The 27,088-nt window shown below is 43.3% G+C and overlaps 1 protein-coding gene across 2 annotated transcripts in view; it reads left to right on the top strand.

The window, feature by feature from the left end:
* Positions 1-27,088, top strand: part of KCNJ5 (potassium inwardly rectifying channel subfamily J member 5) — an 86,050-nt gene that overhangs the window by 7,439 nt on the left and 51,523 nt on the right. Inside the window, exon 1 of one of the 2 annotated variants that reach the window (XM_039496889.1) lies at positions 15,216-15,274. The exons of the other annotated variant lie outside the window; for it this stretch is intronic. The gene's annotated coding sequence lies outside the window, so the exon portion shown is untranslated. Of the gene's footprint in view, positions 1-15,215; positions 15,275-27,088 lie in introns of those variants that run through there. 2 annotated transcript variants of the gene reach the window in all.

Genomic DNA, 27,088 nt, shown 5'->3' with positions numbered 1-27,088 from the left:
TCCTGTGTCCCAACCTAGTACTTACTAGACCATCATTCCTTGCTATTTACATGCATCATAACATTAAAAACATCGTGTTGGTTTGCTTCCCTGATTTCTTTCCTTCTGAGCAACATGAGTAGATGAGCAATATGAGGTATGAGCTGAGCAATATGAGGATTTGCAATTCATAATATGCCCAGTATGTATTGGTTGAGGAGACAGGCTTTGGCAGGGGAAATTTGCAGCCTAACTAAAGGAATAATTCATTAGCAAGAAAGCTGCCAAATGGATACATGCAAAAAAATGCCATAGTAATGGAGATTCCAGCAAATAATGCTTTGTGAAAGGGTAGGAATGCTTATGCAGAGCCTCAGATTAAAATGCATAGATGGAGATGTATGAATGGTCTACAGCAGTAAGACTATTACAGTTATTAGTAATATTCTTGCTGTGAATACTGCAACACACAGTAAATGCAATAACTGCATTCATTGAGAGTGGCAGCTTAATGACTGGAACCAAATGGACAGAATTTGACACGTCTTATAGCTGCAGACAATTCCCGAGTGGGAGGCAATTTATAGATGGTGGCATTCCTTTCTCCTCTGTGTCCCACAGGAGGAAGAGAGATCTGTGTGGGCTCCTAGAGATGGCTGGTCCTTTATCATCTCCTTATGGCTCTGTCTAGACAATCATTTGCTAGTATTCTTCAGTAAGGATGGTGTCATTGCCAATAAAGGGGTTCCATTGTTTGTTATTACGCATGAGGCTAAATTAATTCCCTGGCCACACTGAAGTCCATATGAGTTGCTGTGTCCTTTATACGTTTAGAAACACAAAGGAACCAGCAAAAGAGGATACTCTGAAACAAGCATTCTCAAAGTGTGAGATACAATGAACAGAGTTGAGGTGATTGATTGAAAATTTTCCATCTAAACTTTCTTAAGAGAAATTTTTTAACCAAATACTTTTTTTCACAAAGTGCCTGCTTTCCATGGGAAATTTAAAATCTTCATTTTAAAAAAAATGCCTGAAAACAAAATATTTTGGCCAAAAAATATTTTGATTCCGCTATCCTACTATGATGCCACCTGGGAGTTGTAGTTTGATTTCTTCATGTCCCTATTCTCCTCTATGGTCTGGGCTCCCTAGCCAAATTACACCTCTCATGATGCACCTGGCCAGAGACTCCCATAGTGGGAGACTGTGGTGCATCATGAGTGATGTAGTCCGGCAAGGAGCCTAGCTTATAGAGAATGGGAATATGAGGCACCATGGCAGCATTTCCAAATCAAAATATTTCAGTTTTTGATTTTTTTTTTGAAAAGTCACTTTTCCATGGAAAACATCAATATATATTTTTTTCCTTTTCATAGACCTCTTCTGGGAGGGGGGAAGGGAGAAGCACCTTTTCTAACCATCTCTAGTCTCCTCATCTCCATGTTGCTAGGAAAAGGCACCATAGCCAAGATGAAGAGATGGGGGAAAGACTCTGAAATTGGAGGAGTCTCCCCTGTGTAACTGAGAACAGAAGTCACAAATAACCCAAGAACTCAGTGAGAATTGGGGATGGAGGGGGATGGGCTGGCACAGCCCACATAAAATGCTAATGATTAAAGTCAGGAGGGAAATGCACAAAGTGCAGGTCACATGAGTCTGGTGCTTCTCCCTTTTTATTTATTTTTACGTCTCTGAAGTATTAAGAGTGAATCATTAATCCAAAATTTGGTACTGCCGAACTGACCAAAGTCACGTCTCAGTGGCTGGCTCAGTGTGCTGAGGGTATATCTACACAGCAATTAAACACCCAGGTTGGCCCATGTCAGCTGACTTGGGCTGGCCGGACTTGGGCTACAGAGCTGTAAAATTGCAACATAGACATTTGAGACCCCACGAGGCAGGAGGGTTCCAGTCAGAGCCTGGGTTCCAGAGCCCAGGCTCCAGCCCGAACTTCTACAGAGCAATTTTACAGCCCCGCAGCCTGAGCCTGACAAGTCTGTTTCAGCTGACACAGACCAGCCACGGATGTTTAATTGCTGCGTACACATACCCTGAGAGGGCTTCCTACAGAAACTGTTTCCTACAGAAACAGGGCTGAGAGGCAGCTGGCCTCACACAGCTAGAAGACAGCCACTGCCTGAGACCATTGCTGCTTTGAGTACAGTGACATGGTTGAGGTTGCTTCAGCATCAAATCTCAAGGTACCCCAATGTTCAGGGCTACTATGCATAGAAAAGCTTAGAGTCACATAGAACCTCTCATCCCAAAGTGTGTTATGAACCTAAGCTGGTAAAGTTACTCCATCCAATGATAGGGGGTCTGTTCTCTGCTGTGCTATTGACTTCCTCTGTGACCTTGAGCAGGAGTCTCTGTGCCTCAGTTCCCCACCTGTAAAATGGGTGATACCAGTACTGCCCTACCTCATAGGGGTGTTGTGAGAAAAAGCACATTAAAGATGGTGACTACATGCTCAGACACTCGTGTATAAGTAACTTAGTAGTTGTATTCAGCTTTCTATAATTTACCCTGGAGTTTCAACTGGATATATCTTTCTTCTTCCCTTCCTGTCCTACACTGCTACCAGAAGCAATGGCCTGGGAGGAGGTAAATATTGTGTTATAATCCTGACCCTACCATTCACTTGCTGTGTGGTGATGGGATTATCCCAAGGCTATTCTGTCTCAAGTTCTGCCTCTCTTGAATGGGAATAATAATAATTTAGCTGTCTCACAGTAGTATTGCAAGGAGTATTTATGTCTGTATAGTGCTTTTGATGCAACATATTGTTTTATTGCTAAGTGGTATGTGTACTGTTGTTCATTGTTAACCAGTTGCCATGTTTCACCTCCATGGCATGAGCTCTATACCCAACTATTTAGAGTGGGTTGGGATCCTTCAGAGCAAAGATGCTCTATAAATATAAGCAATTCTTATTTTTCCATACACAAAGGGCATCCATGTATACCTTTATTTTGTATTAAGAGAGCAAGAAAAGTCTGACCTTGAGGGCATTATGTGAGTGTGTGTCTCCAGAGCCAGTCTATGCCACTGAGCTAGGCATAAAATGGCTGCCTGTCTCTGACTCTTTGGGTCAGGTCCCTTTTTGTTCTGGGTTCATACAACACCTTGCACAAGGGAGTCCTGGCCCATGACTGTGGCTCCTAGGCATGATGTTAATACAATTAAATAATAGTCCTTAGAGTTTAAAGGCACAGTACGCAGAAAACAGCATTAATTACATAGCTAAATACAGCACAATTTCTGATCTTCAGCTGTAATATTTCAATTGTTTCTGAGTCCCCTTTGTGTTTGTTTCTGATATCCTCATCAGAATTCCCACAAAATGAATCTGCAGAGTTCTTTTCTTAATTGCGCTTCCTATTAGCTACTTCATTTTTTTTTTGTCTCTTTCCCACCCCCACCTCCCCATCTACTGACTCGCTACTGATGCTTTTGAACATACTATGGGTTGCCATCAAGTTCTTCCTTTGGTTCTTGAAACTGCGTTAGCCCAGGAACATGGCTTCCCATGGAGCAGAAACCTCAGCAGCAGGGCCGGATTTACACTTTATGCACCCTTAGACACAGCATCTTCAGCGCCCCTCCCCCTGGCTACAGCTGACCTTCGTGTTGCACACAGTTTTAGAGAAGTAAGGTGCCCCTAGAACGCCGGTGCCCCTAGGCACATACCTGCTGTGCCTAATTGGAAATCCAGCCCTGCTCACAGACTATCCCTCTCATGATCTCCTGAAGAACTTGGCCTTCCCCATTTGATGTACATTTTGGAATTTTCCTGGCCAATTTCCAGCAAGTCACCATTGCTGACATTTCCATCCTGTACCACTCTCAGAGCTGATTTTTTTTAATTGACCCTTCCGTATCCTTCCCTCCACCCCCTCAAAAAAAAAATCCCACAACCATCAAAGTTTTCATTTTTAACTTAATTCTATTCTTTCCAATTCCTTGGTCACATGATTTGTAAGTCACTGACCATGACCAAGTCAGGGTAGGCTAAAGCTGGTACCCAAATGAGTGAGAGTATCTGGGAAAAGAGCTTATGGCCTCTAGTTATTTCTTGCTGTAAGTCTAAAGGTGACAAGGTCAACGGTTCAGGCATCAACTGCTCTTGTAAATAACTTAACTTAATCCACCTCATTCTTGAAAGGTGGTTATACAAATACATACAGATGCTCATATACACACTTTTCCTTTGCAGATACTCTAGGTCCTTTCTCTTCTATACACATTTTTCCTCTTTAGGTCTCACTTTAGCATGTGTCTGGGACTTGAGAGATTATGTACTATCTCACACCCTCTGTGGAATGTTCCCTGGTTTTGCTGAGGTCCCAAAGACAGTCCCTTTTGGCAAGAGAAGTTCAGGTTGTAACAGTGCAAAGCTTATTTCACCTTTAAATTCAGTAATTTTCCATCCCTCAAACATGCACATTCGTAAGCCCACAATATGCCATGCAGAGATAAAGCCTGTCAGCTGCCTGTCAACAAATCTCTGTGCTTCTTTCCTCTGCTAAATTGGCCTACAACCTTGTCTCTACACGACCTGCAGCTTAGGCTTGTATTTGTACAGTTCTACCTTGACCACTTAGTTGACTGAGATGTAACAGTAAGAGCATTGTGGGCCAGAAAGTTGGAAGATTTCTTTTCATGTTCCAGCGCCCCACCTGCAAGTGTATGTGGGGGAGTCTTGGAGCAACCCACTCAGCTGCTGGCGTTACAATCCAGAGCAGAGCAGTCTTTATCCTTGTCCTGCTTCCAGAACCCCTGATTTGTTGTACTCAGGTATTGCCTGTACTCTCTCTACTTGTCTTCCCTTATTCTTTGTCTTCTGAACTCTGCTTCACCACCAATTGCGGGAATCACTGTTTTAATCCACATCATGACAAGGAGAATAGTAGCTGGCACTGCTATCGTACCTTTCATAAGGGGCAGGTAGCATAGTTAGCAGTGCTTCCCAGGACTGCTAAGTCCAGGCCAGGACAGGCTGAGACCCTGTGTTGTGACAGTAGAGCCTGATTTTTTTTTCCCAAGTGTAGACTTCTGATTTCAACTGGGGTGATAAGTACTTGGCACTTCTACAACTGCTATCCCCTTCTGCAGCCCAGGCTGGTATAGTTAGTCTGTGAGCCAAAGGGTCCATCTATGTCCTGCAGCCTCATTAAAGAATCCCCTTGCTATTTGTTACAACCAAATCCTGTTTCTTCTCTACCATAAAGGACAGGATGGGGCACTAAATTATTAATGAATTAAGCCTCACACTAGGCCCATGTCTGTCTAATCTGTCATCCTGGTCTTCTATAATTTCACCAGTCCTCCAGGAAGCAAATGTGTTTATTACAAGAAATCAATATTATTCACTAGAATTCACCCTTCTCGGAATCCAGGGTGTCCCTGCTTATATGTCTGTCTGTTTATAAGGGCTTGCAGGTACACCTGCCCAACTCCCTTTGAAGACCAGTGGAGTGCTATGTGCGGATCTATATGCAGAATTTGGCCCTACTGTTCTTGAAATGTGTGTTAAATTTTCACCAGCAGAGCCACTTCCATTCCAGTCCTTTGGATACCTTTTGTATTCCTAATTATTTGTCTAAGGGTAATTGACTTGCAAGACATTCCTGGCTTTCAATTTGCATTGAGTGAATTATTGACCTGTCACCTGGGTCATCGATGTGAAGAAACATATGAACAAGCTGAATACAAAAAAGATGCTTTGCATTCCCCCATAACAGATGTAGCTATTAATAACGTTGCTGAACAATGCACTAAGTGCCTGCTCAATTTGAATTTAAAAATATATGGCCAAATTCATCCTTGGTGTAACCTTGCTGAAGTCCACTGAGTTTTACTAGGCATTGATTTGCCCCTGTAAGCTGCTTTAAAATCTCTCCCATGGCAAGACCTCATATGCTCATTTCCAGAATTTTTACAGCTGACTTGAAATCAAACCCATTAGAAAATCAAACCCAAATAACTGGACATATTAGCAAGGTGAGCAAGCAATATCCAGCACAGCTGTTTTCTTTGCTATTCTAAAACAAACAAACATACTGAGCATGGTCTGTCTTAACCTATACACAAAAACAACTTCCTCTAGCAAGAAGGGATCTTCCTGTAGGCCTCGGGAACATAGTCTAACAATAAAGCATTGACTTAGGAGTCGCATGATCTGAGGTCAATTGCTGGCTCTGCCACAGACTTTCTGTGTGACCTTGAGTAAGTCACTTCTGTTTTCTGTACCTCAGTTTCCCCATCTGTAATATGGCAATAATTACATCAGGGGAGTTAGGAGAATATGTTCATTACTGCTTATAAAAGGCTCAGAGATCCTCACATGGACGGTTGCTGTGGAGAGGCAAAATACCATTGGTCTGGGAACTGCCATAGTTCTCGTGGTGCTCTGACACTATGAAAATACCTAGACAGAAAAACCCTTGTCTACCATCTCAATGCAAACTTGTACAGTCTCCAGAGGTAAGAAAATCTGCTGTGTCCGTAACTAATATCTTAACACCCAGCAAAACAAATACAGAAGAGAATACACAATGGTTTGGAGGGGAAAGGGATTGTAGACCTGCACTAATAGTAAGCTGAGTTGCAGATATTTTCACAAATAAAAGGGTTGAGTTATATATAATATGAGCATACTGAATCTATCATTCATATTACTGAGATCAGGGCCTCATTTTGCTGGGTGCTGTACATAGCAAGGGAGAGTTCCTGCTAGAAATGCTTACATTCTAAAGAGACAAGACCAACAAGGGTGAGAGAAAGGAAGTACGCTTATGAACATGTCGCAGAGGGGGAATTGAGGCACGCTGAAAGGAAAGGGGTTTGGGCGCCTTACCTGCACAAGTACTCTTGAAAATCCCACCAGGTGCCTACCTGCATATTTAGGCACCTAAATCTCTTTTAAAAAGTGGCCTGTAGAGATCAAGCCCCTAAGTCCCAGTTTCAAATGTAACTTTGGTATTTAAGAGTCTAAATCAGTGGGACTTAGGCATCTAAGTCTCTTACTTGCTTTTGAACGTATTACCGTAAAAGACTTGTCCAAGTTCACACACAATTCAAGTCTGTGGCAGAACCAGGAAATGAATCCAGATTTTCTGGGTCCCAGTCAAATATCTTAAGCACAAGATCCTCTATCTCCCACATTTGTTCTTTGCAAGTATTTGAATGACAACCCAGTAGCTTTGAAAATGTCCATGAATCTCAAAAGTTGCACAAATGATGATTTGTCCAAAAATTCATATTGATTATTCTTCTGTTGGGGGGTGGGGGGACCCTTCAGTCATCCGATCAGGGAGCAGAAACAATAGCATGTGAACAATCATTTCTATAACATACAAATAGAAAATCCAAGAGCCATTCAGGGTCTGAACATTCACTGTCCAGATTTTGTTCTGAATAACAGATCACTTTTGAAGACCAGGATGGGCTTACGGGCAGCTTCACTAACCAGAAAAGGGGCTATATTTTGAAATGAATAATATTTATACTGGTGAGCACAGGCTGTTTTGTGGACAGCATGGAGCCACAATACAGAAAGCATTAGGGACATGCTTGTACCACACCTTCCCTGCGACAGAGGGGTGGCACACACAATGATCTCTCATACGAGTTGTTCCTTTGTTTCTCATCATATAAGGAAACCTAAAACTAAGCACCTTCTAGAAGCTGCTGAGTTCCCTCCACTCCTATTGGAGTCAAGATTCCTGAAGCTGCACACAGCATCCTGCAGGAGGCACTCAATATCTTGCAGGTTCAGGTGCAAGGTGCTGTACAGTTAGGGAGTTCTTTCACGACCTCAAAAGGTGATCAGCTCGCAGACAGATCCATTGGCTCCATCACACTTAGTCTTGTGGGCTGCCCTGTTGCCCCAGAATATCAGGACTTACCAGCGTATTTGTGGAAATGACTACCTGGTTTGCACAGAGGGCAGCTCCATCAGGCGTCTTGGCTGTCAAGAAATATGAACACGAACTCCCAGGGCTATGGTAAATTGCATCTCTCCCCAAACGGTCAAGGACAAATGACGAATCTGGATGGAGCTGGAAACTGGCAAGTAACTTAATCAGGGGAAATGAAGCATGAGAGCCTCTTTCCTCCCACCTACCTCATTCTCCCCCCTCAGTGGGGTCTGAAGGCCAGGGACGGTCATCTGGTTAGTCTGTGAAAGTCAAAGCTCAATAAGCACCTTGGAAGTTTCTGAAAACAAGGTTAGCCTGTTGCTGGTAGGAATGCAGGGTTTGCACTTCAATACTAGAGGCTGGACTAAGTGCATTGATGCCAAGATAAATACTGCTGAGATGTAGAACACCAGGGAGTGAGGGGGAGGAGGCAATGGTCCAGATAAATTGTAGTATCTAGGGATGATTTCCATGGTAGTTAGATAAGCACCTTGGGGCAGGGCTGTCTGTAAAGCTCTGTGCACTATCAGTAATAATTCTAATGGGGCAGGAGCTGCATCTTTCTGCAAGTGCAGAAGGCCCCATTAGCAGTGTAAGAAGCATGGTAAAGGGCAAGATCTGGGAGCCCATGAACAGAGATTTCAGATGCCTTGCGTCCCTGGAGCATCTGCATGTGCATCACAATGAGGATGCTTTGGGAGGCTGGAGCAGAACACCTGGTCAACCACCTGCTTGGAGAAAGGACAAACCCCAGAGGAGCTATTTGAGGAGTCCATCTCTCTCACCATCACAGAACTTCTCTGCTTCCTGCTGAATTTGTTGGGAGTGCTGTGCATGATTTGGGTGCAGACTTGATCACAATGGTAAAAACTAGTAGATATTCACCTGAACTAGAATCCCTGCATCTGAGCCAGCTTGAACATTTGTAATTCAGGTCTTGTCTAGGCTGGAAGACTCTATGGTGAATGAAGAACCAGTGAAATGATAACATTTAAAAAAAAACCCAAGAGGGTGAAAATTTGAGCCACTGAGAAGGGAAGTGATCTTTAGACATGTGCTGGGGCTGATTCACAACTGTTACCCCAATTTTAACCAGTATAACTCTCTTGAAACCAGCAGAGTGACACCTGCATTAAACTGGGATAATGAAGCAGTGAACCAGCTCTTTGCTGACATCTCATTAACTTCAATGACTAATTCATATTTTTGGAGAAAAGAAGCCTTTGTTAAAGAATCCAGGCTCCAACCCATTCAATTATTGTGAGCTCCCACACCTTAAACTTCCCCAATACCCCCAGAAAGTCCTCCAGAGAGACCAATCTTGATATGCTTAATAATTCTAAGGTGCAAACCAAGCAGGAAACAGAAACATTTAGGTAAATAAAAACATCTTTGGCTAGAAAAGGGCACGCATTCAGAGAAAAAAAATCTTTGTAGCTCACCCTACAAGCTGTCATGTAATCAGTCAGACCTGTCCCTGACCCAATACACATTAGTTACCTTGTCTGTTTCTTTTCTATGGATGTTTACAGGCAGGATAACAATATTTGATAAACATCCACGTACTACAAAGATAATAATCAATCAGAGTTTGTGGATCACATCAACCACAAAACAGAAAAGCTTGCTGTTGGGTGCCTATTATTTTTATTGTTTACATTTCATAAGCACATGGAATGGTTCTGTCAATGAGGAATTCTCCCCTCCCATCTGGGCCTTTGCTGAGCCCTGCCACTCTTACCTCTAGATCAGTGATGCTCAGACCTCAGTGGGTCAGGAGCCAAATTAGAGATCAACATTCCCCAAAAGAGCCACTGTAGTGTGAATTCATTGTTTCATTTATTATTTTATATTTTTATATATAATAGTGTGTATGTGTGTAGCTTTGTTCTCCCCTCTTTAAAGCCAACGCCATTATCTAGATCCTGCAGAAGTAAGGCTTCTATCTCATCTGTGTTAGGGGATTCTATAGGACTCATCAAAGTATTAAAGGAAAGGAGGTAAATTAGAGATACACAGTGAGGCCCATCATGGACTTAATGGAGTTTTCAGCCTCCCTGGCTGTGAGAGATTCTTCTCTGAGCTATTTACTATGTTTCATATCTAAGACCCTTCAGCTGCAGTGGAAAATGGTTCCATTTTAGGTTCATCTAGCTCAGTGGTTCTCAACCTTTTCCATAGTATAACCCTCTTTCCCATACCTAGACCCCCTTCCCATCTAGCCAGGATCTAGTTCCTCCCAAAACAAATACAGTCAAAGCAGGGTGGTCATGACCCTGATACCTGTTCATGACCTCTCTAGAGGTCATGACTCCTAAGCTAATGTGGTCTCCTCAGTAGCACATTCAAAACCCTCTTATCTGTGATGCTTTGTCTTCTGCTCCATGCCCTTTATCTTGGGTTTTGTTCATGGCGTAGTCTAGGAGGAGAAATGAAGCCATCTTGATGGGGCATAGGTGGAGATGGGGTTGCTGATGTACCTAGGTCCTGACCCATTGATGGCTCTGAAGATCAGGACCAGGGCTTTGAATCGGCAAAGTAAGTAGGGTAGAATCCATTAGAGGATGCACGGCACAGATACTATAAGCTGCAGCAATACAGTCTGGAAGTGGCAAATATATGGATTGTTGTAGCTAGGTCTTCGTCCAGGAGGAAGGAGCAAAACCTCATAGGCAGCTGCAGGCTTTGCTCACCACTGTCACATCCTGATCATCCAGGGTTAGTTCTAGCTCTGGAAGGATCCTGATGCTCTGCCCTTGTTTGCCTAAAGTCTCATCTAGTCCTTCAAAATGTTGCCAAAGCAAGGAATCAAACCTAGATCTCTTGAGTTTCAATCCAGTGCTTCATCACAAGGTTTGACTGCTCTGTTTATCTCCTTTGCCCAGCCCCATCACAGGGAATCTTTCACGTTTCTCCTTATGCTTGGAACAGACTCTCATCACACATGCTCTGTCTCCTCTGGAAAAATATTCCTGAAGACTTACCTATTCCCCAAAGAGCATGAGCTCCAAAGACCACGCTGCACTCTGGGGCTGATCCTGTCACCACTGAAGTCAGCTGGTCTGTAGTAATGTTGTTACAGGTGCAACAAACAAACTTCAGCCATTTAGATTTGTTGGGGACTCAAGTGTTACCCCCTGCTGTAGAGGTAGATAATTAATCCAATGGGATATGGAAGGTTCTCGCACAGCCTAGCAGCAAAATTCTTGGCTATCCAGAGAAAGAAGAGAATTTTGGAAGTAGGCTGGAATCCAACACAAGAAAATTCTTGGAATGGGATTGTTGCCTGCTGGTATCTTACTGCACTCTACACTAGTGTTGAAATATTTTATACTGTGAAGCTCTCTGTCCAATGCCTGGGACAGAAACTGGAAAAATGGGATCACCCCACCAGCAACAGCTGAGATGGTGTCTCTTTCTGGGAATTCAGGAGGGGTGTTGCAGGGGCCAGATTTTCAGCTGATATAAATCAGCATCGTTCCAATGTCTACACACACATACACCAGCTGGGGACCTGGATGAAGAGCTTTACAAATCACTCAGCCATTCCAAAGCTGTGATCTGTCTGATCTTGCACAAGAGCAGGAAAAACACTTTGTTAAGAACAAGAGAGGGACATGCAAACCCCGTCTGGCAGTTCTGAGCTTCTTATCAGAAATAAGACACCCACATGAGCAACAATTATGAAATTCATTCAAAGAGTATCTACTAGTCCCCATCCTCTCTCTTTTTCTCATTCAAATTCTGAGCCAGGCTTAGGTTAAAAATGTATACTTGTTTTTACAAGGCAAAGCTCTAGGGACTTTCAAGATTCTTTCAAAGCATTTCAAAACAAGATTTTTATCTGGCTACTATTGCTTTCTGACTTCTTTTAATCAAAATTAGTTTTAGATAAAATATTATCAGACGCAAAAGTAGTAATTGGCTCTTGTACAGAGCATTTCATTCATCTGCCTCAAAGCAATGTGCAAAGCAAAATCAGCCCCTTTTTAAAGTTGAGGAAACTGAGGCATGGAGCAGCAAAATGGCTTACTCAGAGCCACACAGCAGGTCAGTGTCAGAGAAAGGAATGATATCCAGGTCTCCCAGCCCAATACTCTGTGGATTGATGGCATCATTCTCATTTAAAACAAGGTTTCTTTGCATCACTCTAGACTAAATGTGACAGGTTTCAGAGTGGTAGCTGTGTTATAATTTACCTTCCTTTCAAGACCTCCTTTACACTGCAGAGTGGTGTAAAGGGACCTTTGTGGAAATGAGAATCAGGCCCTAAGTGGTTTGTTAGGGGGTTGTTTTGTTTTCTTTTCTTTTAAATAATAAACCGAACCTTGTCTCTCACTCTTTTATGGTTTTGTGATATTTAGGCACAACCAAACACTGTGTGTGATGACCACAAACTATATGTCACTTGGATTTCATGGGTCATTTTTTCTTTGTTCAGTATAGAAATTAAAAAGAAAACAGTTGTGTTCATTAGCCAGTAAGTGCTTTGAGAGAAGGTTTCGTCATTGGAAATAGAAGAGGTTTCATAAGAGAGACGTGATACAGTGGATAAAGCAACATGGTATTAGCAAACAAAAGCTTTCTGACCGTTTTTTTTGTTTGGTTGTTTTTTTGTTTTTTGTTTTTTTGTAAGTATATAAAAATACTATACAAGATCTTTAACATGGCTAGAAATTGGTAGCTTGACAATTCGTGTCTCTTGGGATTCTGGTGATATTGCAAATTAGGAGTCAGTTAGGAGTTTCAAAGGATGCCTATTACCTTTGCAGACAGTTCAAGTTGTCGCTTGGTTATTTTCTAAGTTAGAACTTTTAGTAGAAGGGATGTTTTATTCTTTCTCTGGTGGAATGTCACCATGCAAAGAAAGATCCTTTGGTTTCTTTCCATCTTCCAGTAAGAACTCTGCCCTTTTTTATGTCACCTTTCATCAAAAGATCTCAAGAAATTTTACAAATATTTCATTAAAGGGTCACCTTAAACTGGAATTTTAAAAAATTAATATTTTTTAAATTACCAGCTTCTGACAAAGCACTCTTTTTAAACAGGATGTCCTGCTTTCTAAATTCATTTTTAACATGTATACATATTTTTCTGCCTCCCTGCTGATATTTATAAAGCTCCTTTCAGCTGTGGAAAGGTAACTGACTCTATCCAGGGATCAAAGAAACTGACTATGCACAAGGTGCTGTCATAGACACAAAATGGAACAAGTAGAGAATTAAAGGGTTTTCTGCAATTTCTTTCAGTTTTAGTAATTCATCTATATTACATACCCCACCACTCTAGTATCTGAGCACCTCAGTCTCTAATGTATTTATCCTCACAGCACCCTATCAGGTAAGGCAGTGTTATTCTCTCCATTGTACAGATGGAGAACTGAGGCATGGAGACCCTAAGTGACTTGCCCAAAATCACACCGGAAGTATGTGACAGAGCAGGAAATTGTAGCCAGGTCTCCCAAATCTCAGGCTACTGCCTTGACCAGTGGATCATCCTGCCTCTATAATCTTAGTAATTTTAGATGTTTACATGTAACTAAAATAGGTGCAAAATGTTCATGTTGATGGCACCTTCTTAAGCCCTGCAGCACCACTGTGTTTTATACCTATTTCACAGCTGTGTAAACTGAGGCAGAGGGAGCTTTAGAGACTTGCCAAAGTCCCAGAGCAAGTCAGCGGGCAAACCAAGACTAGAACCCAGATGTTCTGACTCCAGGCCTCCTGTTTCAGTCATTAGGCTGCACTTTGACCTTAAGAAGGTGGGAGGACATAAGGCACAAAGGATGCAGTCCGCACGTTGCACTTAGGGTGCATCTGGATGGTACAGTATGGCTAACTGTACCCATACATGAACCTAGAAATGGCTGGGCAAGCCCCTCTGGAACTGAGGTGGGTAAAGATTCATCTCCATCAGCTTTCAAGAAGACAACCTGGAATTTCACCCCTTACCTTGTTTGCTAAGCAGTAAGAATGGCCACAGAAGAGAGAGAAGGCTGCCCTGCTTCTTGCACAGTGAGTAACTCGCAATATCCCTGGAGCTGTAGGTTTCTTCAGTGCTTTGGTCCTGCAGGTCCTGTATCAGATGGAAGAGAGCTCAAGGTCTCCTTTGGTATTTATGTGTCACTGTGTCAGCTCAAACTGGTTGACAGCTCATCTATATGCAATGGCACATTTAAGGCTGTGCTTTAATTTATAAACTCTGCTAGAAAGGCACAACAGTGGCGGCTAAATGGTTTAGATATAGCAGAGGTGTCGAGCTGGCAAAGCTAACTAAAGGAACCTGTACAGAAGGACCTCTGAGGGCTGAAAGAAGGTGCAAGCCCCCCCTTGCAAGCCTCCCTCCCCTGCACCCTCAGGATAGTCACAGTGGAAATTGCTCAGCACTTGTTAGAATCAAGTGACCTATGTTACTTATGGGCTGAGCAGGTTAAGGAATAGCCAGGGATCTCCTGACACCTGCCTCTTTTCTAGGTAGGGCTGCTTGTACTCTGCATGGTTCATATCATCTGATCTATGGGGTAATGGGAACATCTCTGCCCTCCCCTCCTGATCCCTGACTAGGACTTGGGGACAAACAAAGGAGACACCATCCCCAGCACAGCCTTACGTTGAGCCCAGTGCATCCTGGGAGAGGATTCTGGGAGGTTGATTATTGCTAGGCGATTGCTGTCATTGCCATGCAGTGCAGACACAGTCACTGGAGTTCATAGTAATGTACATCTCCAGTGTTTCTTGTGGCTTTGGTTTAAGGAGTCCCAATCCCCTTGTTCCTAACATGGATTAAAGGAACTGAAACACTCTCTTGGGGTTGGCAGCTGACCAAGCCTTGCAGACTCAGCTGGAATTTCTGGTTAGACAGCAATCTGATCTCCAAGAAGAAGCTTCCCATCTGAACACCCAGGTTACCCATCATTCATGGATCTATGGAACTCAGAGCTTCAAGCAAACTGAGAGACACCAGTCCAGCATCGCCTCCTGCAAGGTCTGGACAGTCATGCTGGAGAAGATATTTCCCCTCTTGTTATGACTCTTTGATGGAGTGGCAGTGCGGCATCTGTGGATGGCGGCTATTTCCCAGCGGCTGGTGTACAACAGCATAATGGAACTACAGATTTGAAGGGACAGATCCTACTCCTGTTGAAGCCAATGTGAGTTCTGATGCTCACTTTAGTGAAAGAAGCATCTGCCCCAAACTATTCTGAAGAGGGAAAAGCACCAATATAAAGGCTTAACCATTCGTATTGGGTATCCCCTTGTCTTACTAGCTCAGTCATTAATAATCGATCTAATAACACTTTTATGCAGCACTCTTCAACTTCAATGCATGCTAATCCATCATCTACTCCTCCCAACACCCCTCTGAGGCAGGTAAATAAATTCTCTGCCAGGGCTCCAAGTAGGGCTCTTTCTGCTCCCCAGTTTCTTTCAATAGGTGGGTCTCCTTGAGTGCTAGTGCTCCAGAAAGGTGCTGCCACCATGGCCCTGGAAAGAGGCATCTGGATGGATTTCTTGAAGAAAGCCCAGTCTGCCCATTGCAAAAGGAAAGCCAAATACTCTGGGATATTGTTCAGAGTAGTTAGCCCAAGGGAAAATACATGTGGAGGAAGCTGCCATTACCTCTGTGTGGAAGGCTCCCAGGAACCGGAGGCTTGTGTAAGATAAAGCTGCATCGTACCTTGCATGCTCAATCTCCCATGGTGTTGAATGTCTCTCAGAGAACTGACCACAGTGAGCACCCTTCCTTCAGTCGATCATCTCCCCTCTCTGTGCTGTTTCTGGTACAAGCTTTGCAGCTGAGTTCCAAAATAAGAGATGCTCCCCATAAACACAGAAACTAAAAAAAAGAGCAAAAGAGGCCTCCTGAGTGGTCTTTTCAGCAACCAGCTGTCTCATGGCCCATCTAGCTCACAGTAGCTGTGGTGAAAGCTCCCTTCTCATGGGTCCATAAGCTTAATACCCTCAGTCAATAGCCTGTTCTGTTGGGCCAATTGTTTCTTCTGCCCTGTTGAGTGGCATTCCAGCACCATCAAGCAAGGTGGTGGAGTCATCTGCAGTTGTCCTGTGCTTTTCCATAGGCTAGACAGTCAGTAGGTGCACATGACACATTTGAAGCCATGTGATTTCACTGCTGGGGCCACCTGATTAATTCTTAAATGAAGAAAATTGCAGGTGAAGTGTAATACCAACAAAAGGTGATCGATTGATAGCCCCTGAAACCAAAGCCCTCTGTTTCTCCATAGAATAGCGTGGAAAGCCTCAACTCCAAACTTGCTTCCTTTCCGCAAAGATTCTGAGGACTGACCATGTCTGGACACTAAACTCTTCTCTCATCCTAAAATGCCTCAGTGCCTGACTCATCACAATATCGCTCTCCAAGTCAGAGGTTGAGGCATAGTAGGATAAGAGGACAGAGTAGCAGCTGTATCTGGGCACTCCTTGGCCTCCCTTCAGATGAGGAGCCAATTAATGCCACTTATGGTGGTGGTAACTTTTCAATCATAGAATATCAGGGTTGGAAGGGACCTCAGGAAGTCATCTAGTCCATCCCTCTGCTCAAAGCAGAACCAATTCCCAACTAAATCATGCCAGCCAGGGCTTTCTCAAGCCTGACCTTAAAAACCTCTAAGGAAGGAGATTCCACCACCTCCCTATGTAGACCCCTGTCAACTGGGAACTAGACTGAGATCCACCAGTAGATTTCACATGTGCCACCAACTCAACCATAAGTAGCAGAGGCTGGAAGGATAATTGATAGGGTGTTGGTGGCTCATCAATCAGGGACAATCCCATGATGGGGAATTTGGAAGTCCCAAAATGAGAAGAACATAGTCATGGATAGACCATCCTTCTCTGGTGTCTAGGTGTCTTTAGGGTATGTATTCATGTAGTGCTCTGCAAATTCTTCCTGACCCCTCTCAGGGCAGAGACTTGCAGACAAGAAGAACATTGCTGTGTGGGGGAGGTTTCCTGTAACCGGATAGGCCAATACTTCCCCCATGGCAAGCCCTCAGGATAAGACACCTGCAGTGAAAATGCCACATTGAGAAGAAGTTGTCTGTTGTGTGACTCAGACAGCAGGGGAAACAAAGCTGAATTCTCACTGGAAGGAGTAAAGCTCATTACTTGCATTACTTTAGTCGATTTTAGCAGCTTTGGCCAGATCAGTGATCAAGGATTGTTACAAAGTGAGAGGGGCAGGAAAGGTGACTGCCAGAGTTGCTTGGTTCACCAGAAAATGTAGGGCACTGGTGGGCCATGCCAAGAGCAGTTTCTCCTTCCACTCACTGTAAACTGGGTGGATTAATGAATAATGCTTGGCTCTGGGTAATCCAGCCCCTACAGGTGATGGAGCAATGAGTCTGAGTCAGAGCAGTGAGCAGCACAGCTGATTGCGACCTGTCGCAGGACCTGGGAGCAGAGTGGATTGGCAAAGAGTCCGTGGCAGAACAGGGAAATGGAACCCAGGAGTCCTGAATCCCCTTCCCCTGTTCTAATTATCAGTCAACACAGCCCTCATTCTGTGGGTTAATATAAGCATACAATAGGAGGCAAGAGGAAGGGGAAAGTACGATACTTCCTCTGTAGCCTTTCATTGGCAGCAAGTGGGATTTTCTTATATTGACAGCTGTGGACACATCAGCCGCACAGCCCTGCTACTTTCCCAGTTCAGTCCTAAGCAAAGCGATATCGGCTCTGGGTTGCAGGTGACTCATTTGTCCGAGGCTGCCATGCCTAGGGCTGATATTACAAACTCCCCCCCCCCCCCAAGTTTAGATCTGAATCCAGCCTTCTCCAATGTAGGTGTTTGGATCCGTGGTTTTGGTTTGATAGCTGAAGAAATGAGTCAACCATGACATTTGGGGATGTTTAGACTGTACAGTCCAGATCTCCAACTAGTGTATCTTGACACAGCTCCACTTTAACCCAACTGAAGTTTTGGCGTTATGCTTTGATATAGGTTCATCTCTGGTCAAGTCAGGCTTCCGTGAGAGACATAGGAGTTCACATCCTTCATTTCTTTTTGAAGGGCTTAAAGTCAGCAATGAGTTACAGCCCAGTGACCATGCATATTAATTTGGTACAAGTACAAAGCATCTGTTCCTCACAGTACATATCATCCCGTACCAAACCTCGTGAGCTGAGACAGATTAAAATGACACCAAGCCCCAAGAGAAGGGTGCGTATCATCTCAGACACTGCATTTTTCTCCCTCCCCTCTGCTGCCTTCCCATATACCCACACACAGACAAAGAGGAATAGACTTTGATAGCTAGCAGAAGTTTAAGTCATAGTAGATGGTATAAAAATGATCTAAACTCGGTAGTATTCAGCAGTAAGTGTCAGTAAGTTGTAGGGCCAGTGTTATGCAAGAGGTCAGGCCAGATGATCACAATGGTCCCCGTCTGGCTTTATAAATCTACAGATGAATCTATTCCTGATTCTGTCACTTGAGCTTGATCAAGTCACATTAACGCTCGGTGCCTCGGTTTCCCCATCTGTAAACTTGAGATCATAACCCACTTTTTCAAAGTCCTTGCAGAGCTGCGAATGAAAAATTCCACCTACGTTCAGTGCAAAGCATTATTCATCTCACTGCAGCCATCTGTCATTTTACAATTCTTTCAAAGCAGCTGACAATAGGCTGGATTGTCATGGTTGACCATCTGGAAGTTCTGAATGGATCAAATTTGGGGTGGGGCCTTTTGAATCAGGGGTTCACCTCCCTGTGGATTCCCCCAAGTGTGTCTGTTTTTGTCTTCAAGGCCTCTCTTTTCAGCTCAGCCAACTGTTGACCCTTTTGACCTTCCCTTTTCACCAGCTCTTACTTTGGGGGTTTATTCCATTCCCTGCCGCTTGTCCTGCTAGCTTTCGTAGAGTGGCATCTTCTGTGCTGTTAGTCCCAGAGTTTGGAGAGGTGGGGCGTTATTAGCCGTATTATTAGCATTTCTTATTAGCAGTATTATTATTTATTATTTTTACTTTGGACAATATCCCTGTTGCCTAGAAACAGCATTAATAAAGCAGAATCCTTCCCCAGGGTAGATTGCTACATTATGCTTCTCACAGGGCCTTTCAGCTGAGGATCTCAAAGCACTGTCTCCCCATTAATAAATGAAACTCGATCATGCCCCAAGGAGGTGGGGGAATGTCATTATCCTTGTTTTGCAAGGAGACACAGAAGGCCAAAGAAAGGTGAAAGGCTTGGGTTGAAATCCTGGCTACACTGAAGTCAATCCCACCCCTGCTCTCCTATATGATTTGTGGGGGATCTGAAAAGCATGTTATCAGGGTCTTGCCCAGTATCACTCGGGGCCCTATGCAACTCCCACTGAAGCCAATGGAAAGTCCCCTCTTTCCGCCCCCCCCCCCCCCCGGCTTGTCATGGGCTTGATTGAGCCCAAGGAGAGCTGCAGGTTGAGCAAATATAATTTTCTCGGTGGTGAGACTGTGGTACCAGAGCAGGGTGACCAGGTAGCAAGTGTGAAAAATCAGGACAGGGGGTGGGGGATAATAGGCACCTATATAATTCACAGCTCCCGAATATCGGGACTGTCCCTATAAAATTGGGACATCTGGTCACCCTATACCAGAGGTAGCACAATTAGAGGTGCACTGCTACTGAATGGCTAAGAATTCCATATCTCCTATTCTGTTACCTTCTCTACCCTGCTCCGCAGCCCACCTGTGCGTGCCCATCCAGATGTTCTGCTTTGCCTTTTAGATTGTAAGCTCTCTTGGAAAGCAACTGTCACTGATTATACATTGGTATAACACACGGAACAATGGGGCCTGACCTGCTTGTGGCATTTAGGCAGTACTTTAATATAAATGTTAAATCATAATAATGCTAATAAGTAATTCATTGAATAATAGACTTTAAGTGGTAGCTTTGCAATAAATTCCAAGGGCAGCAGGACTCACTGAAAATTAGATTAATTACTCTTTAAAAAGACGTATTTTTGTGTGATGTAACTGGCATCAAATAAAGCCTTGATTTGAAATATCCCATTATTTTCCTAGCTGAGAGTTGCAGATATTTCTGATACATGCTGATTAGTAACTTGTGTGTTTAGCAGAGGGTTTGGCAAAAATCATGGGAAGTGGCCAGTTTGGTATCTTTTGTATCAGCCTTATTTCTGAAGGTCACAGACATTAGAAATGGCCACTCAAAGAATTATAGTGTTACAGCTGAGTGAGCATGTGAAAAAGAGCTGGTAGGGAAGGCAGTAAGAACAGGTTGGATGGCAGGTATGACCACATTAGGTAATAAAAAATCAGCCAGAGAGAAATACCAGCTGTTATACAACAACCTTTCATCAGTATTAGAGAAAAGATGGAAGACTTGCTGTGGCTTCACGGACATTAGACCCTGTAAATTTGTTATAAAAAGAGAGCGGTTAATTAATAGAACTGGCTGGAAAAAGGAAATCCCTTTCTACCCAAAAAAAAAAAAAGCATGTTTTCCAGGGGGAAAAAATTCCCCTCAAACCAGGATGAAAAGTCACAAGTGTGAACTTTTAGCAGGAAGGGATTTCAAGGAAAATCCCATCTTGGGAGAACTGAAATGGAATTTTTCAGCTTCCCAGTTGCCTGCAGGCAGAAAGTGAACTTGACAAGAGCCTTCAACCTCATCTCCCAGTGATGCACTCAGCCTCCCTGCCTCACCTCTAGCTCCAGAAACCAGAGAGGCAGAGCGGCTCCCTGCTTGGGAGCTGGAGAGGCAGGAGGGTGCTCAGCCTCTCTGGCCCCGGGGAGGTAGAGAGACTGGGCACCTGGGATCGCTGTCTTTTTGGCACTGGAGCTGTAGGGGAGGCTGAGAGCCAGGGAGGTAGAGAATACAGGCCTTTAGCCTTGGCAGCTCTCCTGGCAGGTTTTTGTCAATTTGCCTTTCTGACTGAAGGATAAGTGCTTTCCAGCCCAGCAGTCAGGGAGCCATCATTTCAATTTGCCTGAGGGAATGTCAACATTTTAAAACAAAATTAAAATTTTCCCACAGCAAATTTTGATTTTTGCGAAAGGGCATTTTCCACTGGAAAATTATTCTAGCAGAAAATTCCCAATCAGCTCTATTGTTGGAGTCAGTGTGGCCCAGGGGATAGGGCACCATCCTGGCAGTCAGAAAATCTGAGTTCTTTTACCCATCTGCTGTGTGACCTGGAACAAGTCTATATGCCTCTGTCACCCCTCTCACCACTTGTCTACTTAGACTGTAATCTTTGGGCCAGGAGCTGTCCCTTACTATACGTTTGTGCTGTGCCTAATACAAAGGGGCCCTGACTTCATAACTACCATGCTGAATTGGGGCCTGAGTACTGACTGCCATGAGACAGATGGTCATTCTTATCTCATGTGGCAGGGAGTTCCACAGTCCACATCAGACTCCTGTGAAAATTCTGTTTCACATACTCACAGGTGTCTTTCCATGCAGAATGGAAGCTGCCACCGTGAGGAAGGAGTGATCAACCTCAAAAACAAACAATCTTGTGGACAATATATGCCAGAATATACTTACTTATTGCAGCAATCCATCCTATTGTAGAATGAGGTAAATGCACAGCATCAAATCCTGCATCAGATTTGTTTCTACATACATCCAAAGTCTGCTCCATGCACAGAACTATGTAAAATATCCATATGTGATACATGGGCAAATATCCTTTTTCAATAAGGCTTCTAGCTAGTGCTTCAATCCCCCCCTCCCCCCATTTTTTTTAAAGCCTCCCCTCTAAAACACTGGAATAGGATGCGTGTCTTTGTTTTGGGAGGTGTTCAGGATAGCATGAAATCAGCATGGCACCCAAGCCCCCTCTGCTGGTTAAAGCAGGGACCACTAGAGATAATTGTTTGCCAGCACTATAGGGGTGGAGGGAAATTAAAAACAAAAAGTTGAAATCCTCCGCCTAAGAGGTTTGCATTTTCACAATTTGTCCAGTCTGATGACCAAAAAACACCCCAAACTTCCTGCTTTTGGTTTGAAATTAGAAAGAGTTTCTCAAGTCAAAAATGTGAAATTCAAAATTTCCTTTTGTGCCCAAATCCTTTACCCTGTCAACATGCAGAATTGGATAGACTGAGTGCTTTTAATGGGAGGGAAGACATTTTTGGGTAATTAAATGGCCCAAAACAAATAAATGCAACAAAAAAGTGTCCTTTTTGCAATAGACTGTTACATACATTAACTATTAATGCATAAGGTGGGAGGCATTGAGAAGATAGTAAGACATTGCCAAAAGTTGAAGCACACATAATGAAAGCTTGTGTGACACCCACCATCTTTGGCTGACGTGCTGGGGATTGAACCGGGGATCTGCCAATCTAAAAGTGGGAACTGCAACAGCTTGACCTGAAGAATCAGTTTCTATAGCTCTGTCAGACTTATTGGCTCTAGTTTGGGATCCATGTGGAACTTGTTCCACACACTTACCAGTGGGTTACATTTGCTCCTTTGGCTCTGATTTAAAGCTTTAAGAATGGGAGGAGGATGCGGTTCAAACGCTGATCTCTGTTACACCGGTGTAAATCTGGGGTGACTCCACTGAGTTCAGTAGAGTAATCCCTGATTGAAGATGGTTTAAATGAGATGGGAATCTGGCCCAAATATACAAAGGAATTTTCTTGGCACAGATGGGTGAGTCACTGATATATAATCATACATCAAAGCCATTCTGGTAGTACAACAATTCAGTTTCAATAGCTGTATTGGCGTGACAAGGTATATGAGAGTTGTCAGAGTGAATGCATCAGTTTCCTGTGTTCATTCTGCAAGGTTTCAATGGTATTTTTAGTGCGGAAAGATCATACCCTGGGGCAGTTTAAGTGCTGAGACGACACAGCTCAACAATCTCTCTAGATGTTGTGACATTCAGAATCTTGGGGACTATGGGGGACACATCAGCAAAGCCACATTGTCTCTTGGCCAACATTTTGCCCATTCTGCTTCTTTTAAACTTCCATGTTCAGAACAGGTGAGAGTTATGCTAGCCCCCAAAAGGACAGAGATGAGCTAAGCCAAGAGAAGAAGAGCCTTGAGCTAAGCAAGTCCTGGACAAGCTTCCCCAGTGACTCTTTGCCTATAACCCCATCTAGGGGATTTATTGCTCCAAGCTCCATGCTCCTTCCATTAGATACTGCTGCACATCCAAATAAGTGCTTATTGGCACCATTGCTTGGCACCATTGCATGGCACATCACACCTGCAAAGCTGGTTTTTCTGAACAAAGAAAGTGCCTGCCCAAATCTTGCAGTGATCTCTTAGGTGCTGGCCTATTTAAAAAAATGCTCCCCAAAGTCAAATCTTTCTCCTGCCACTTCCCCACAACTGATTCCTCCTCAGCCATTTTGAAAGCCTTCAGGATTCCCTGGGGAAGCTTGTACACTACCCAGCTGGTATATTAATAGGATGTCACCATTAAGCATCCTCTTCGTTATTGGGTCCTGGAGACAGTTCCTCCAGCCAGCTGCCCACAGTCCAAATGACCTCTGCTCAAACAGTTATGTTAAAGGAATTGTCTGGCCTGAGTTTCTGAGGCTGCAGAGTTCTCTACTGCACAGGGATGATATGAAGATAGATACATTAAAGATTGTGTGGTGCTCTGATACTACAGAGATGGAGGCTGTATACAGAGCTGGATGCATATGGGTGGGGAGCAAATAGAAATTTAGCTGAAAATTTATTTTGGGGAGTTCCAAAACTATTCATGAATTTGGGTTAAATGTGACAAATAGTTTTAAACAGAAAAACCTGAACAATCAAGAAGTCTCAATGTTTCATTTCGGGTTTTCATTTCAAGACAGCATTTTGTTTTCAAATTTGGCCAATTTAAACACACAGCCCCCAAAAGGGGGTGAAAAACAGCTGAAAATTTTTCAAATCAAAATGAAACACTTAGGGGGGGAAAAACATGATGACTTGACTGAAACATTTTGGTTCACTAGAAACATATCGAAAACCCCCAACATTTTTGTTTTGAGTTGACCTGAAACAACTGAGGAGAGTTAGCAGTATTTCAAAGGGACACTATTAAGGGCCCAAAAGCAAGCTATTCCATTGGGTAGGAAAGATAGAAAATGTGGCAAAAGACTAGCTTGGCTTAACCATGAGATCTTGCATGAGCTAAAAAATAAAAACGAGTCATATAAAAATGGAAACTAGGACAAATTACAAAGGATGAATATAGGCAAACAACACAGGAATGCAGGGGCAAGATTAGAAAGGCAAAGGCACAAAATGAGCTTAAACTAGCTACAAGAATAAAGGGAAACAAGAAGACTTTTTATCAATACATTAGAAGCAAGGGGAAGACCACGTACCAGGTAGGCCCACTGCTCAGTGAGGAGGGAGAAACAGTAACAGAAAACTTGGAAATGGCAGAGATGCTCAATAACATCTTTGTTTTGGTCTTCACCGAGAAGTCTGAAGGAATGCCTAACATAGTGAATGCTAATGGGAAGGGAGTAGGTTTGGAAGATAAAATAAAAAAAAGAACAAGTTAAAAATCACTTAGAAAAGTTAGATGCCTGTAAGTCACCAAAGCCTGATGAAATGCATCCTAGAATACTCAAGGAGCTAATAGAGGCCGTATTTGAGCCTCTAGCTATTATTTTTGGAAAATCATTGGAGACAGGAGAGATTCCAGAAGACTGGAAAAGGGCAAATATAGTGCCCATCTATAAAAAGGGAAATAAAAACAGCCCAGGAAACTACAGTCCAGTTAGTTTAACTTCCATGCCAGGGAAGACAATGGAGCGAGTAATTAAGGAAATCATCTGCAAACACTTGGAAGGTGGTAAGGTGATAAGGAATAGTCAGCATGGATTTGTAAAGAACAAATCCTGTCAAACCAATCTGATATCTTTCTTTGATAAGATAACAAGTCTTGTGGATAAGGGAGAAGCAGTGGATGTAGTATACCTAGACTTTAGTAAGGCATTTGATACGGTCTCACATGATATTCTTATCAATAAACTAGGCAAATACAACTTAGATGGGGCTACTATAAGGTGGGTGCATAACTGGCTGGATAACCATACTCAGCGAGTAGTTATTAATGGTTCCCAATCCTGCTGGAAAGGTATAGCAAGTGGGGTTCCGCAGGGATCTGTTTTGGGACCGGATCTGTTTAATATCTTCATCAACGACTTAGATTGGCATAGAAAGCACACTTATTAAGTTTGCAGATGATACCAAACTGGGAGGGATTGCAACTGCTTTGGAGGATAGGGTCATAATTCAAAATGATCTGGAAAAATTGGAGAAATGGTCTGAGGTAAACAGGTGAAGTTTAATAAAGACAAATGCAAAGTGCTCCACTTAGAAAGGAACAGTCAATTTCACACATACAGAATGGGAAGAGACTGTCTATGAAGGCGTACAGCAGAAAGGGATCTAGGAGTTATAGTGGACCATGAGCTAAATATGAGTCAACAGTGTGATGCTGTTGCAAAAAAAGCAAACATGATTCTGGGATGCATTAACAAGTGTGTTGTGAGCAAGATACGAGAAGTCATTCTTCCGCTCTACTCTGCACTGGTTAGGCTTCAACTGGAATATTGTGTCCAGTTGTGGGCACCGCATTTCAAGAAAGATGTGGAGAAATTGGCAAGGGTCCAGAGAAGAGCAACAAAAATGATTAAAGGTCTAGAGAACAGGACCTATGAAGGAAGGCTGAAAGAACTGGGTTTGTTTGGTTTGGAAAAGAGAAGACAGAGGAGACATGGTAACAGTTTTCAGGTATCTAAAAGGGTGTCATAAGGAGGAGAGAGAAAACTTGTTCATCTTAGCCTCTAAGGATAGAACAAAAAGCAATGGGCTTAAACTGCAGCAAGAGAGGTTTAGGTTGGACATTAGGAAAAAGTTCCTAACTGTTAGGGTGGTTAAACACTGGAATAAACTGCCTAGGGAGGTTGTGGAATCTCCATCTCTGGAGATATTTAAGAGTAGGTTAGATAAATGTCTATCAGAGATGGTCTAGACAATATTTGGTCCTGCCATGAGGGCAGGGGACTAGACTCGATGACCTCTCGAGGTCCCTTCCAGCCCTACAATCTATGAATCTATTTCAACTGATTCAAAGACTTTTTTTTTTATTCAATGAAAAAAAATTGTTTGGGTTTGAATCAAAATGGATTTTTTTCCACATTTTTCGATTCAGCTGTCGAATTCAAAATCAATTATTCACTCAGCTCTACCCAGATAAATCACTTAGATACACTGAAAGAACTTGAGATCTTTGGTCCCAAAGCACAGAACTCTACCATATGAGCAAAAAGGAGTTACTCCCTTAGCAGGCAGTAGCAGTAGGAGGCTGCCATCCTCTGTGTACCAGTAGAGGCAGATGCAAAGCGTGACTTTACAAATGTATTACGCAAGCAATACACTATTGGCAGTTCAGACTCATAGCAAATGCATGACTAATTCCATCCTGTGCAGATAGGCAATGAAAAAAGTGGTGGGGAAAGTCCCTTTGCTCCCAGAGTATTGGGAATGTGGAGGCGGTAGAAATGGGAAGGCTGGAACCCACAGATCGTTTTGTCCTTCTTGCTGAGCCAGACAATGACTGTAATTTTACATTTATGAATTCATATTGGGGGATTGCTGGATAGGTCTGTAATTGCCTTCAGGATTACTCTGTATGAGGGATAGGGAGAATATTCCCAGTGTTATTAGATGTCATCTCACTGCAGACTGAACAGAGGGAAAACATTCCGAGCGCAGCTATGACATATCTCTGTGTGGGAGGAGAGGCTTTCAAGCTGCAGAGTCTTCCTCTGCTGAGACTGTTACAAGCTCAGCTGGCGCTGCAGATGCAAATATGCCAAGAACAAGATGCAGAGAGGTGCTGGGATGCAGAGATGTGCTGGGAGGCAGGGACCCAGGCATGTTAGCATCATCAACAGACCTGGATCCTGGCCAAGGTAGACAGCAATGAAGACACAGCAAGGTTCACAGATCTGTGCAGCAAAGCACATTTTTATCAGAATTCACACTATATTGCATCATTTGACATTTTGAAGTCCTGGCTTCAGCAGACTGTGAATTTTAGTTGGAGGGAGGGAAGACTCTTCTTATTAAAGTGCTACATATTCCTACAGCAGTGATCAGAGGCTGTTGTAGGCTGTTCCTACTGGCCTACACATCAGGAAACCTAAATTGTATTCCTGTCTCTGCCACTGATCTGCTGT

This window comes from Mauremys reevesii, linkage group 12 (assembly GCF_016161935.1).
Source record: "Mauremys reevesii isolate NIE-2019 linkage group 12, ASM1616193v1, whole genome shotgun sequence".
NCBI lineage: Eukaryota > Metazoa > Chordata > Testudines > Geoemydidae > Mauremys > Mauremys reevesii.
Note: the sequence above shows the minus strand (reverse complement) of the source record. Positions and strands in the feature narration are given on the sequence as shown.